The following is an 11,373-nucleotide window of genomic DNA, read 5'->3' as shown; positions in this document are numbered from 1 at the left end:
ATAAATTTGCTCATAGCATACTATAAAATTTCTATTTCATAGTAGTTTTTATGTTGCTTATCATCTGTACTTACTGTGTCTCTTGTTCTCAAATGACTTCAACTTTTGGGATGAGAGGTTGTTATGTAAGAAGAGTAATCAAGAAGGCATGACGAAAACTGGATCAAGCTCAGCCAAAGTAAATGATTGATAGGATCAGATTGAACCAAACACACCCATGTTAAAAAGTGTGGGGAATTTTTTAAAATAGCCCACTTTTGCTAAATATTAGCAAAATAAAAATAGACCACTTTGCTAAATATTTAGCAAAATAGACCTTTTTTGACCAATAAGCCAAAAAGAGGTCGATTTTGAAAAACAATGCTCAGAAAACATACGGGACTAGTAGTCCCGTATGTTTAGAGCCAACTTAATCAGCTCTTAGTGGACTCAGAAAACATACGGGACTACTAGTCCCGTATATTTTCTGAGTTCATTACCAAAACGTACGGGACTAGTAGTCCCGTACATTTTGTAGAGACATATTCGCCTGTGCCCAGCAAATCCACGGGACTAGTAGTCCCGTGGATTTGGTGCCTTAAATAAGCGGGCTCTGTAATTTCTACGGGACTAGTAATCTCGTAGAATCGCGGACTACATGAGCCAGTCGTGCCCTAAATTAGGGTACAGCCGCTTCCCTCTCTTTCTCTCGTGATCTCCCGCTCTCTCGCTCCCGACTCCCGATCTCCCGCTCTCTCGCTCCCGACTCCCGATCTCCCCCCCTCTCTCTTTCCCGAGCTCCCGATCTCCCTCTCTCCCAAACCTTATCTCACTCTCTCCCAAGCCAATCAACGTCCCAAACCCGACCTCCATCCTATCCCAAACCCGACCCAACAATCGCGATCTCTCTCTCCCAAACCCAATTCACCTCTTCCTTCCTCAAATCTGACGTCATCTAGTTATTGCGGACTTCATACATGTTGCAATCCGAATGCAAATTATGAACATAAGACTTTGACTTCCTCTTATATCATGAAGCTAATTATGCCCGAACTTAGACGGGAACTTGATCTTACTCCAGGACAGATAATTACAAGGGTATATGATATGAAAAGAATAACAATATCCAAATACAAAGAATATGATGCACGGAGGAAGGCGTTGACTAAAATCTTTGGAGATTGGGAGGAATCTTACCAATTACTTCCGCATTATCTTGTAGCAATTAAGAGGAAAAATTCGAGTACCGAATATGAGATAGTTTCTAAGGAGGTCGCGCCAGAATATGAGAGGTTCATCCGAGTATTTTGGGCATTTGGGCCTGCAATCAGAGGGTTCTCTTTTTGTCATCTGCTCTTGAGTATCGATGGTACACATTTATATGGCAAGTACAAAGGAGTGCTCTTGGTTGTGACCGGTGTAGATGCAAATGGTGGGCTATTTCCTATAGCTTTGCAGTTGTGGAGGTGTAGGATACATCGAGTTAGAAGTGGTTTTTTCAATGTATTTACAGATATATTCCGACTGTTTAAAGTCCAAGAGTTATTACCTTTATTTCTGACCGAATGAAGGAAATTCCACGAGCCTTGCACGAGGGGTGGAGTGCACCACATCATCACCGATATTGCTTGCGGCATATAAGAGCTAATTTAAAAAAAAAACATGGAGATGTCAATTTACGAAATCTATTGTGGCAAGCCGGTTGTGTAACTAACTCACTGGTATATGAGCATTGTAAGGAGAAAATTAAATCCCTATCACTTGAAGCCCACGATTGGATTGAACAAAACTTGAAACCATAATACGAAAATCGATGAGCATTATGTAAAGATGGGTTGGTTACTGATTAAGTACTCTATGATCAGTCACGCCATTGTTCAGAGAGCATATCGTTTACATCGGTAATGATGACCTATTTACCATCACATATTACTTATTCATTCTTATATTCTAATATTTGTTTTCATTAATGTGCAGAGAGGACAAGAGCTGGTTATGATTGATCATAGCCTTGGACATACGTGCTGGCCACTTGATGATCCTCGCATCATTGCCCTAGTATCCCAAGCTGGTTTTCTCACTTGCTCAAAATTAAAATGGATGAAGCTCGATTGGGCACTGCTTAACACGTTGATGGATAGATGGAGGCCGGAGACTAACACTTTCCATCTACGTGTCAGCGAGGCAACTATTACTCTCCAAGATGTAGCAGTGATCCTAGGTCTCCGCATTGATGGCCCTTGTGTCACGGTGACTGATAGGCATGTTTGGAGGGACACATGTAATAATTTGTTAAGAATATCTCCGGAGTCCTTGCTTGGAGGGTATATTAGATTGAAGTGGCTAAAGGAGAGATTTGCAAACCCGTTGCCACAAGATGCACCTGAAGTGATGATCCAACAACATGCCAGAGCATATATTTTGCACATGATCGGGACGTTTCTTTTTCCTGATTCAAGTAAACATAAAGTCCATTTGAAGTAAGTACACTCCATAAATTGTTATAATGCATTTGAATGTGATTTTTATGCCAATTCAAGTATTGATTTTTGCTCACTATTTTTAGCAAATATGACTAACGCATTTGAACTCGCGCTAGGTGGTTACCACTTCTCGAATACTTTGATGTGTGCGGGACATTATCCTGGGATAGTGCTGTTTTAGCATACCTATATCGAGAAATGTCAAAGGTTGCTTTAATACAAAATAAAGAGCTCAAGGGCTGTTAAACATTGCTACAAGTTTGGGCATGGGAGAGGTTGGTTTTGGAACCACGATTATGCGAGATCCGAGAGTTAGATGGACATATTTCACTAGGCTACAGATAAAAATCGTCAAATTAAATCTTGTTTTTATTTAATTTTAAATTTAACATTTTGAACAAAACCTATCTTGCATATGGAATATCACAAAAGCCTATGATGAGACCCCGGCTAGGCAACTAGATTTTTACAGAGGGGAGCTCGACCGGATAAATTTTTTTTTAGGTATCGAACTTGAATTGAATGCGTTTAAAGCTATTGATATATTTCAAAGAGTTATTTATATATGGATTATTTTGCAGTTCGAGTGGCAGCCATACACCCCTCACCTACTTTGTCTACCGCTGATTTGTATGGAGGGACACGACATATGGAGGGCCAGAGTTCCTCTCGTTTGTTTTGAGATTATGGAGATGCACGTACCCGATTGCATGTTTAGACAGTTTGGACTCGCGCAACACGCTCCACAATCTGTCGAACAAATAGAGAGAAATGCGTCAAAAGGTGGACATCAAATTGATTGGCGGTGCACACATCAACCATACATTGCTAGGTGGAATGATCAACATCAACTTATTGTCGATCAGCTTTATCCTCCGATGGAGGAAGTTGATTACATTAAATGGTATTGGGGGATTACTAGACATTGGATAATCACTCAAACTACACCTCCAGTTGGCGAAATCGAGATTCACTCACAACAATCCCGATATGTACCAAGAGGGGTAGATGAGAGACGATGGGTAAGTAAATTGCAAAAATTATAATAGAATGTTCAATCTTGTAGGGTATAAAAACTGCCTTGACTACAGTAGGGTCTAAAAACTCGCCTGTACACTTGACTCACCTGCACGAGTCAAGTCCACTCAAGATTTGAGTTCGCCAGAGGAAGTAAGCTCGCCCGTATGCTTGACCAGCATGAGTCAAGACCACACGATCGCTGAGCTCGCCTACGTGTCTAGGCAATCCGCCAAGCGACCAGAAACTCGCTTGCGTACTTGACTCGCCTGCACGAGTCAAGTTTACTCAAGAGCTGAAGTCGCCTACATATCCAGGCAATCAGCCATGGGGTTAGCGAGCCTGCTAGACTCTCCAGAATACTAGGCGGCTGCACTATCACGTACAGGGATGGGCCTCCCCATTTCCCACGACGTGAAGGGACAGTACTCAAGTCCATCAAGCAGCCGCTCACAGTACAAGTGGCTAGTTGAAAACTCGCCTGCATACTCAACTCGCCTGCATGGGTTAAGTTCATTTAACCGCCAAACGTGTCTGCAGCGCCAGACGATCGGAGGCTCTCCTGCATACTTGATTCGCCTACACGAGTCAAGTTCGCCCAAGTGGCTGAGAGTCGCCTACATGTTCAAGCAACCAGCCAAGCAATCAACGAATTCGACAGAGTACCTGGCGACTACGCTGTCGCGTACAGGGATGGGCCTTCCCATCTCCTGCAACGTGAAGAGGAGGAGTACAGTGCTCCGAGCCCCTCAAACAGCCGCTCGCAGTACAAGTGAGAGGCATGATATCTCTCAACAGTACATGGTCACATCCCATGATTCAAGGGAGCGATCACGCCGTCTCTCTTCTATTTATGGGTTTCTCCTGGCTACAGGAAGGAGGTTCGCGGTTGCTTAATTGATTCAATCAGTTAACCGGACCATTAGCTCGCTACTTCCGAGAGAGTTGACGACTGAATCTTTGCATTGATCATGTACTGTAGTGTCTCCCTCTAGCTTTCGGCCTTGATCGCCATTGAGCTCGGAAGTCCAAACTCGATCAACATGAGCTTCTACTGCGTACTGAAGCTCATCTACAATCTCGATCGGATCGTCCAAGGGAAGCAAACTCGGTGTGAGAACCAAGCGAAGCGTCCTACTGCTACCAAAGGCCCCACGTTAAACAAGAAGGGCATTCCCTCCGCTTCTGTTATAATTTTAATTCATTAGTTTGTAATAAGCTATTCTTATCAATACAAACGAAATCCCTGCTTTGGGAAATTAATTTTTTACACCTACAAATCTCTTGTTAGCTTTTGGTTTCTTATATCAATATTACAATATAATTGTAGATAGTTTCCATGGACGAGGTCGAGGGGATTGCAAATGAGGGCATAGCTACCGTCACAGGAGATTCAGTACACGTATTGATATTGCATCGGATAGTGGCGAGAGTTCGTAGAGCTTTTCAATAAACTCATGAGGATCGACATGAAGGTCGTGAGTAGGTGGATCTTGAAGATACTCTATATGCACGCTAACGTAGACGTGGTAGACATTGCATGCACGACGATGAAGCTGGTCCGTCACAGCAACCCGGTCCGTCACAGCCCAACACACAACTGGAGAGCGAGCATATACAAGCTCAAGTCGAAGGAGGACGCCGACGATCTCAACGAGTGCGAAGAGAGAGACAACGGGGGAGGGTGGATTTTTTATTTGTTAGTTTTTCCACTAAGATATATATTATCGTATGGATTTATTGACATTTGAATTGTTTAGCTTAAACTAAATATTATCGTATGGGTAGACTTGATACATTTGGATTTGATTAGCTTAGACTGATATATATTATCGTATGGATTTGTGATGTGTATTTTTGTCGGATTTTGGATGTGATGTGTATTTTGTTGGCTTTTGGATGTGATGTGTATTTCGTCAGATTTGTATTGTGATGTTGTTGATTACGTAGGATTTGTGTGGTGATGTTGTGTATTTTTGACATTTGTGTTGTGATGTTGTAATTTTATAACTTTTATCAAAGTATACAATGTAAATGATATATTTTTGACGAAATTTTTGGTCGTATATCAATAAATGTGGCATGTGCATGTTTTGTGCATGTTTTGGCTCTGCCCAGCAAATCCACGGGACTACTAGTCCCGTGGATTTGCTGGGCACAGGCGAATATGTCTCTGCAAAATGTACGGGACTACTAGTCCCGTACGTTTTGGTAGTCCCGTACGTTTTGGTAATGAACTCAGAAAATATACGGCGTATGTTTTCAGAGTCCACTAAGAGCTGATTAAGTTGGCTCTAAACATACGGGACTACTAGTCCCGTTTGTTTTCTGAGCCTTGTTTTTCAAAATCGATCTCTTTTTTGCCTATTGGCCAAAAAGAGATCTATTTTGCTAAATATTTAGCAAAGTGGTCTATTTTGCTAAATATTTAGTAAAAGTTGATTATTTTAAAAAATTCCCCTAAAAAGTGTGGATGCAATGCTTGTTTGATTAGCCTACTGCATGCTTCTTCTTTGTACATTAGGGCACAAATATAGTGATATTTTCTTTCAACTTTCGTGATCATTCATCTGAACACAGGACTAATATTATAGGCCAAGGCATAACAGGGTAGTTGATATCAATAAAGCCAAAGTGAGAACTCTGGGATAGGTTTGATGATGTTATTGTTATTATAATGATAATGATGACACAAGTAGCAGAAGTTTCTGTTATCTCTTAACTTGCAACTAATAACTAGCCCACATCAATCTGGTCAAGTATTGCTACTCAGTGAATGATGAGCCAAAGACTTGTCAAATTCGTTGGTCAAAAAGATTTATCGAGAAGTCCTAATTTGTATGTCACACTTCATCTCAAAATGAAAGTAGAAAGGAGGGGGGCAAAAGGAAACAGTACCCACCGTGGGCTCATCATGGCCCCATTCTTCTAAATTCCAACTCCAATGGAGACCGGAAAGAAAAGGATGGGGGAAAAAAAAGGGTGGAGATCTTTCTCAATGGATGTGAAGAGCACTTGAGTGTTATGGGAGCAATCATTCAGTATTGATGTGCTCATGTGATGTGCTTCATGCTTCACTAGCTATAAGATTTAAAAGCCGTAAACTACTGAAAATATCATTCAGTATTCATGTGCTCACGTGCTTCACTGCATCGTAAAAGTTATACTTGTTCAACAATATTATCTCCATCATTTTAGATTAACTTTATAAATTCAAAAGTTTGAATTAGGTATAGGATAAGTGTCTTTCTTGTATACCACTAGTCTGCTGCTTCTTTTTTTCATTTTTAATTTTTTAAATTTTTTATTTTATTTTATTTTATTTTTATTCTTTTATAACCCGTCGAATCTAAGACTACCGGATTCATATTGGAACCTCCCAACCGTCCAGATTACTCGTCTGCTTCATTCTACTGTTTTCGTTGTAAATAAAAATATAAGCCCAAATGTAAACGCTAAACGATGTTCAACTTTGCGGTCTTTGGTACAGTTTAGCCCATAAATGCTTTTTCTTGCTGAGATCATGCTTTGGATTTTGGCCGGTTGGTCTTTTCTGGCCTTTGCTCGGCTTTGATTTCTTTCCCTGTTGCTATCCAAGGACCGGACCACCCCCTTGCCTATGGCTTTTTCCTCACCTAGAACTTTTTCTACATTTAAAACCCATCGTCAAAGCAATAACTCTCTCTGACTTAGCCTGTTGTCTAAAATTTAACTAATATTATGGATCCTATCCGCTTAACACGTCTATAAGAAAAATAATAATAATACATAAATAAACGTCATAAAACTATCGTGAACTATTATTTTTTTTAAAAAATAAAAATATCATAATTTTGTATTATACTAAATTATAATTTTTTTTACTAAATTACCATATTAGGCGAGATATATTAGTGTAAGTTGACACACTATACATGCACGTGACAAATTTAGATATATATTTGCCATTGTTTATTTTATATAAATATCATCTCACTCTTCCTTATTCTTTAACTATATATTAGGTATATTTTAGACTTTTTAAGTGCCAACGATACGTATTTAATTATATCGTTACGACAATTCTCTGATAAGCATGTAAAGTTTTATACATATTTGAAGGAGTTCACTATATTTTTTCTAAAAACTTTAGTTTATCATAGTTTTGTACAAAATACATAATAATAATATATTTGTATAAATATTTGAGAGTTTATTATATTTTTTTTCTAAAAAAATAGTTTATCATAGTTTTGTACAAAATACATAATAATAATAATAATATATGAAAGTTTAGTTGGTGCCGTGGGGGGATTAAAGATGGTCCTCAACACTTAGGATTTACTTGTCTGGCTGGAGGTCTGATGCAGCGCGGAAGTGATAGCCTCAGAATCCACCAAGGGTGTTCTCTGAATCCATAAAGAACGATCTTCGAATCCACGAAGAACTTCGAATCCACGAAGAAAATATTAAAAAGAAAAATTTTATTGATGAAAAGTTATTCTCCTTTGGGGTTACATGACTCTTCTTAAATAGAATAACAAATAAGACTCCTAGTAAGCCTAGAATTATAAAAATAGAAAGTATCAAATAAGACTTCTAGTAAGACTAGAATTACAAAAAGAAAGAAAGTGTCAAATTCTATCCTAAAAATACTCATTATAATAGAGGAAACAAATCATGAATCAAAATTGATTTTGTTTCCTAATCTAATCTGACTCTAAAATTGAATTTATTTTCTAATTTATATTTCCTAATCTAAATAGACTCCAACTCAGATTAAGCGTCCTACATCAGTCTTCCCTTGTTGAAAGAAGATCGACCCCGAGCTTATATTTGTTAGAATAGTAGTTTCATTGATAGATAATTTTCTTCTCTTACAACGATCAGCATTTGCCTTGTACTTAGCATTGATTTTCTTCATCTGTTGTTTTACCTCTTCAGCTAGGACTTCTTCTGACTCAAATTCTTGAATAAATCTTTCACACACCATGGTTACGTGTCTGACAGCATGTGGATTTGCAATTGACTTGAAAAGCTCCTCAAAATATGTTTCATGTTGCTTCTCATATTCTAGTGCTGAAAGTATCATCACCTTGAAATTATTAACAATCTTTGCTTCCAGAGAAGAGAAACTCGCGTCATACTCCATACACAATTCTTTCATCTTCTTTGTCTCTAGCCCCCCACCAAGCAATTCACACATACCATCAATTGCATCACTCTCTATTTTATCCTTCTCCTCTATCGGGACAACATCAATATGTGCAATATCACTCTCAACCACTTTAAGAGTATCATGCGTATCATCCATCTTCACTACCATATCACCATCATGAATCTCATGCATATCAAGTGTTTGCTCCTTAAGAGGAATTTCGGTAGAGGCATGTTCTTCTTTTACAATCAAATGATAGACCTCTTCAGATTGCTTCAAGTTTTCTGTTAAAACCTCGTTGTTTGTCACCAAAGGTTTCTTCTTCTCAGTAGCTTTTATCTTAAATGGCTCTTTTTCTGTAAGAGACTTGAGCACAATTTGACGTCCATCTTTCTTGAAGATATAAACATTGTCTCTGTTCCTATTAGTAGCTCCATTATTGAATTGCCATGGCCTACCTAAAATCATATGACAAGTATCCATCTCGACCACTTCACACAAAACATCATCAACATAAGTTCGGCCGATAGAAAAAGATACTCGACACACTTCATCATTCTGCACATCATTGCCCTTGTGAATCTAGTCGATCTTAACGAGAGGTGTGTGTTTCTCTGTCTTCAAACCTAACTTATTCACCATACGCCGAGAGACAATATTCCTTCCACTGTGATTGTCAATAATAACATTACAAATCTTCTGCATCACGGTACATCTCGTACGAAAGATATTGTGCTCTGGAGGTGGTTCTTCTTACTTTATTACTTCTTCATTGTTCTTCTCAACACTAATGTCTTGCTTAAGATCATTGTCCCTGTTGAATTTATCATATGGAGTCGGATCACGTCGTTGGCGACCATCAATGCGATTTTGAACTCCTACCGTGTTCAGACGCTCCACTGCCGACGTAAGTTGCTCTACGGTAGTCTTCATCTGATTAACACTTATCTTCAGCACGTCGAACTCAGTTCGAGAAATTGGGGCTTCATCACCTGCCATCGGATCGGAGGAACAAGGCTCTGATACCAATTAACGCAGCGCGGAAGTGATAATCTCGGAATCCACCAAGGGTGTTCTCTGAATCCACAAAGAACGATCTTCGAACCACGAAGAACTTCGAATCCACGAAGAAAATATTAAAAAGAGAAATTTTATTGATGAAAAGTTATTCTCCTTTGGGGTTACATGACTCTTCTTAAATAGAATAACAAATAAGACTCCTAATAAGACTAGAATTATAAAAATAGAAAGTATCAAATAAGACTCCTAGTAAGACTAGAATTACAAAAAAAAAAGTGTCAAATTCTATCCTAAAAAGACTCCTTACAATAAGGTACCGTTTGGCAAAGGGTTAAGTGAGGGGTTAAGGAGACTTAACCCCTTCTTAACCTGCCAAACACAACAAATCTATATAAGGATTAAAGTGAGTTAACCCTTCATAATTTGCCAAACATAAAAAATATAGAAGGGTTAAGTTAACCCCTCTAGAGGGGTTGAGGGGTTAAAATGAGTTAACCCCTCAAAAAGAAGGGTTTACTAATACTCCTATTTAGATGGAATAAGAGTTAACCCTTCTAATTATAAAGAAAATAGTCAAAATCATTGTTATTCCCAAACACTAAAACTGATTATAAGGGCTAAAATAAAACTTATTTAACGGGTTAATAATTTAGTCCTTTGGATTATCAAATGGGCTAAGTACATTAATCCTTCTCTTTAACCCATCTTCATTAACTCTTTGTCAAACGGGGCCTAAAGGAAACAAATCATGAATCAAAATTGATTTTATTTCCTAATCTAATCTGACTCTAAAATTAAATTTATTTTCTAATCTATATTTCCTAATCTAAATAGACTCCAACGCAGGTTAAGCCTCCTACATCAAGGTCCTGTGCGAGCGCAGCGTCTAATAACATATCCTGAGAATATTCGAAGAATTCGGATTGTTATCACAGTTACAACTCCAGCTAGCTAAGGTTCCCTTGTCAAAATAATAATAATAATCATAATTAATTAATTAATTAATTAATTAATTAATAGAGAACCTCTTGTCCACTGTTCATTGAACAGTAAACACTGATTATTCTTTTCTCATTGTCTCCTTCGGTTCAATTCCCAAAGTTACTTACTTTGAGTGCTCTCTTTTACTCAAAGATAACCTGTAAAAAGCTCATCAACCACCTCACTCTCCCACCATCAAAAGAAAAAAGACCAGAAGAAGACAACATCTTCCCCAAAACCCATATTTCCTTTTTTCAATTTCCCCCCATTATTTTTATCCTCAAGTGACCTGTTCAGCATGTGCTTTTCTTTGAATATAATAACCATGTCCCCATACCTTAGTCCTAACTAACCCATATATTATTCCTTGGAGAAGGTGAGGCCTATTAGCACGGATTTGATTGAGGAATCATGAGAGATAATTAAGAGAGGAGAAAGGAAAGTTTGGGTGTTTGGAATGAAGTTTGATCCAAGATCTTTTAATATTAATGATCCTAATGAGTGGCTAATTAAGAGATCTCGGACCAGGCTTCATTCCTCACACCTTGCTTTTTCATTACAGATTTAAGAAACGATCAAGATTAATACCTCAGGTGAGCTCTTCATCATCAAGCAATTAAGCTGTACGTGTTCTTTTTATGCAATTTTACCAGACTATTTTAGGGGGGGAAATATCTTCAAATCATTGAAGCAATAATGATTTGTGTCAGTATTTGTCTTGAATCATCATGGGGGGAAAATGATTGATATATTATA

The sequence above is a fragment of the Asparagus officinalis genome, chromosome 3 (assembly GCF_001876935.1).
Source record: "Asparagus officinalis chromosome 3, Aspof.V1, whole genome shotgun sequence".
Classification (NCBI taxonomy): domain Eukaryota; kingdom Viridiplantae; phylum Streptophyta; class Magnoliopsida; order Asparagales; family Asparagaceae; genus Asparagus; species Asparagus officinalis.
This window is presented reverse-complemented; position numbering follows the sequence as displayed.